Here is a 5,000-nt window from a genome sequence, read left to right as displayed (position 1 = left end):
TGTGGTCTCATCTACCTTCTGTGGCAGAGAATTCCACAGATTCACCACTCCCTGCTCCTATACTCAAATCCTTTTGCTATGAATGCCAACATACCATTCGCTTTCTTCACTGCCTGCTGCACCTGCATGCCTACTTTCAATGACTGGTGTACCATGACACCCAGGTCTCATTGCATCTCCCCTTTTCCTAATCGGCCACCATTCAGATAATAGTCTACTTTCCTGTTCTTGCCACCAAAGTGGATAACCTCACATTTATCCACATTATACTGCATCTGCCATGCATTTGCCCACTCACCCAGCCTATCCAAGTCACCTTGCAGTCTCCTAGCATCCTCCTCACAGCTAACACTGCCCCCCAGCTTAGTGTCATCCGCAAACTTGGAGATATTGCCTTCAATTCCCTCGTCCAAATCATTAATATATATTGTAAATAGCTGGGGTCCCAGCACTGAGCCTTGCGGTACCCCACTAGTCACTGCCTGCCATTCTGAAAAGGACCCGTTTACTCCTACTCTTTACTCGTTCCTGCCTTCTCCCCATATCCCCTGACTCCGCTATCTTTAAGAGCCCTATCTAACTCTCTCTTGAAAGCATCCAGAGAACCTGCCTCCACCGCCCTCTGAGGCAGAGAATCCCACAGACTCACAACTCTGTGTGGAAAAGTTTCTCCTCGTCTCCGTTCTAAATGGCCGACCCCTTATTCTTAAACTGTGTGTGTGTGTGTGGCCCCTGGTTCTGGCCTCCCCCAACATCGGGAACATGTTTCCTGCCTCTAGTGTGTCCAAACCCTTAATAATCTTATATTTTTCAATGAGATACCCTCTCATCCTTCTAAACTCCACAGAGTGTACAAGCCCAGCCGCTCCATTCTCTCAGCATATGACAGTCCCGCCATCCCGGGAATTAACCTGGTGAACCTACGCTGGGCTCCCTCAATAGCAAGAATGTCCTTCCTCCAAACATGTACAATAGACAATAGGTGCGGGAGAGAGAGTCCCCTTCTCTCCCCCCCCCCCCCTTCTCTCTCTCTCTCCCTCTCTCTCTCCTGACTCCGCTATCTTTAAGAGCTCTATCTAACTCTCTCTTGAAAGTATCCAGAGAACCTGCCTCCACCGCCCTCTGGGGTAGAGAATTCCACTCTCTGTGAGAAAAAGTGTTTCCTCGTCTCCGTTCTAAATGGCCGACCCCTTATTCTTAAACTGTGTGTGTGGCCCCTGGTTCTGGACTCCCCCAACATCGGAAACATGTTTCCTTATTTTACGATCTTAACAATCTTGTATGTTTCGACTTTCAAGAGAGTTTGTGTCATGTGTCAGCTATATTTAAGAGGGAGTTAGATGTGGCCCTTGTGGCTAAAGAAGGCAGGTACAGGATACTGAGTTGGATGATCAGCCATGATCATATTGAATGGCGAATGGTGCAGGCTCGAAGGGCCGAATGGCCTCTACTCCTGCACCTATTTTCTATGTGCCCCAGATAGGACAATGAAATTCTTGCTTTGCTTCAGCACCAGAGAGTATAGACGGCATGAATACGGAACAGATCAGTGTGTCCATATACCATTATATAAATATATACACACACATCCCCTGACTCCAGTTACCAGTGGGATTACAGTTACAGTGGGGTTGGCCTTGATTTTACACAACGGTGGTTGGGCTCAAGGGGGGAGAGAGGGAGAGGATGGAGAGGGGAGGAAAGGAAAGGAGAAGGCCATTTGGAAGAGTGGGCTGAAAGATGGCAGATGGAGTTTAATGCTGACTAGTGTGAGGTGCTACATCTTGGCAGGACAAATCAAAATAGGACGTACATGGTAAATGGTAGCGAATTGAAGAATGCAGTTGAACAGAGGGATCTGGGAATAACTGCATAGTTCCCTGAAGGTGGAATCTCATGTAAAGTGAGCCGTGGTAAAGAAAGCTTTTGGTGTGCTAGCCTTTATAAATCAGAGCATTGAGTATAGAAGTTGGGATGTAATGTTAAATTTGTACAAGGCATTGGTGAGGCCAATTCTGGAGTATGGTGTACAATTTTGGTCGCCAAATTATCGGAAAGATGTCAACAAAATAGAGAGAGTACAGAGGAGATTTACTAGAATGTTGCCTGGGTTTCAGCAACTAAGTTACAGAGAAAGGTTGAACAAGTTAGGGCTTTATTCTCTGGAGCGCAGAAGGTTAAGGGGGGACTTGATAGACGTCTTTAAAATGATGAGAGGGATAAACAGAGTTGACGTGGATAAGCTTTTTCCCTTGAGAGTAGGGAAGATTCAAACAAGAGGACATGGCTTCAGAATTAAGGGAGGGGTAACATGAGGGGGAACTTCTTTACTCAGAGAGTGGTAGCTGTGTGGAATGAGCTTCCAGTGAAGGTGGTGGAGGCAGGTTCGATTTTATCATTTAAAAATAAATTGGGTAGTTATATGGACGGGAAAGGAATGGAGGGTTATGGTCTGAGCGCAGGTAGATGGGACTAGGGGAGAATACGTGTTCGGCACGGACTAGAAGGGCCGAGATGGCCTGTTTCCGTGCTGTAATTGTTATATGGTTATACGAGAGAGGGAGGGAGAAAAAAAGGAAGAAGGAGAGAGGGAGGGTGGGAAGGAAAGGGAGAGAGAGAGAGAGAAAGAGAAAGAAAGAAAGAGGGAGTACAGAGATGCCAAGTAGTACGGATTTTCCATATTTTAAATGTCAAGATCTGGATGATTCTTTTTGTACGCTTTGATCTGCCAATATACAAACTAAATGTGGTTTCTGCAGCCATACAAGGAAAGAACCAAGACACACACCAACACAATCCACACAACATCTATCACAGCGAATCTCCTCCTCACTGTGATGGAAGGCAAAGTCTTGTCTCTCTCCTGCTCTCCATTCCTCTCCCGATGTCAAAGTCAAAGCCCCCGGCGGGTGCTAGCAAGTCCGCGGCCATTTAAAGCCACGCCGGGTGATGTAAGGCCCTGCTCCGGGTCTTGATGTTGGAGCCCCCGGCGGGCGCTAGCAAGTCCCGCGGCCATTTAAAGCCACGCCGGGCGATGTAAGGCCCTGCTCCGGGTCTTGATGTTGGAGCCCCCGGCGGGCGCTAGCAAGCCCCGCGGCTGTTTAAGCTGCGCCGGGCGATGTAAGGCCCTGCTCCGGGTCTTGATGTTGGAGCCCCCGGCGGGCGCTAGCAAGCCCCGCGGCTGTTTAAGCTGCGCCGGGTGATGTAAGGCCCTGCTCCGGGTCTTGATGTTGGAGCCCCCGGCGGGCGCTAGCAAGCCCCGCGGCTGTTTAAGCTGCGCCGGGTGATGTAAGGCCCTGCTCCGGGTCTTGATGTTGGAGCCCCCGGTGGGCGCTAGCAAGACCCGCGGCTGTTTAAGCTGCGCCGGGCGATGTAAGGCCCTGCTCCGGGTCTTGATGTTGGAGCCCCCGGCGGGCGCTAGCAAGCCCCGCGGCTGTTTAAGCTGCGCCGGGCGATGTAAGGCTCCGCAATTCGGTGGGGAGAAGTCGCCGTTGCCGGTGCCCCGCAAAGCGGTCTCCCACCGGAGACCCGCGAGCTCCCGGTGTCACCATCCACCGGAGTCGGGTCGCAGCAGTGCGCCACCACAGCTCTCCACGCTCCGAAGCCGGCCAGCTCCACGATGGTAGGTCCGTAGGCTCCGTGACTTGAGCCCCCAGCTCGCTCCAGTTGGAGGCCGCTCTACGGTGCTAGGCCCCAACGACAACGGAGACCCGACAGGGAAAAGGTCGGGTCCCCGTACAGGGAAGAGATTTAAAAGTTTCCTCCACCCACCCCCCACACACATCCCGTCAGTTTAACGCGTGGGGATTTAAACGAACAGCGCTGTGGGTTCTTATTATAGCGCTACTGCCGTTACACATAGTGCTATGGGCTTTACACATAGTGCTATGGCTGCAGCACTATGGGTCGCAGACTGTTAGGGGAGGGAGGGAAAGAGAGAAAGCAAGCGTTGTCTGCGGAGGGCGCTCAGCATCGCCAAGGACTGCTCCCACCCCAGCCACAGACTGTTTACCCTCCTACCATCCGGGAGGCGCTACAGGTCTGGTCCAGGAACAGCTTCTTCCCTGCGGCTGTTACACTAAACACTACCTTCAGTCTGAAGAAGGGTTTCGGCCCTAAACGTCGCCTATTTCCTTCGCTCCATAGATGCTGCTGCACCCGCTGAGTTTCTCCAGCTTTTTTGTGTACCTTCGATTTTCCAGCATCTGCAGTTCCTCCTTGAACACTGTACCTCAGTGATTGCCAATCCCCCCCCCCCCACCACCCGGACACTCCTCCCACCAGGAAAAAAATACTATGACTGTGCACGTAAATAGTTTTATTTATTGCTCCTATCTATGTCGCTCTTCTAGGGAGATGCTAACTGCATTTCAAAGTTGAATCTGAAGGGTGGGAGGGAGGGAGGGAAAGGGAGGTTTCTAAAATGGCTTCCACATCATCATCATCCTGTGCTAAAAGCAGGAAGCCGCCATGCAAACAGCGGTCGGTATACAAAGAGATGGCAATGAATGCACTGTCTAGTAAGGTGCGTAGTGCGTAGAAGACATGGCAATTGGTAGCAAAGTTATGCATTGTTATACTCTTACATGGGTATGACCACACGTGGAAAACAGATGATTGTCAGCAAAATGGCACCTCGTATAAATACTGATTTCCTCAGCAAAATACTGATTATCAGGGACTAGAATACGGAAATGCACTGACAAAACTTGGCAGCTCTGCTTGTTTGGGCAGCTCACATCCGAGCGGTAGGCGCGGAGTGCTGGAGTAACTCAGCGGGTCAGGCAGGCAGCATCTCTGGAAAGAAGGAATAGGCCACATTTTGGGTGGAGACACTTTGAAAGAAAGCCGCCAATTCCTCGTCTCGATAGATGCTGCCTCACCCGCTGAGTTACTCCAGCTTGTTGTGTCCAACTCTGGGCTGCTAGCTGTCCAAACGAAATAACACATGCTGTTCCACCAAATTTGCGTTTGGTGAGGGGAACGGGGGGGGGGGGGGG

This window comes from Amblyraja radiata, unplaced genomic scaffold (assembly GCF_010909765.2).
Source record: "Amblyraja radiata isolate CabotCenter1 unplaced genomic scaffold, sAmbRad1.1.pri scaffold_809_ctg1, whole genome shotgun sequence".
Lineage (NCBI taxonomy): Eukaryota > Metazoa > Chordata > Chondrichthyes > Rajiformes > Rajidae > Amblyraja > Amblyraja radiata.
Note: the sequence above shows the minus strand (reverse complement) of the source record.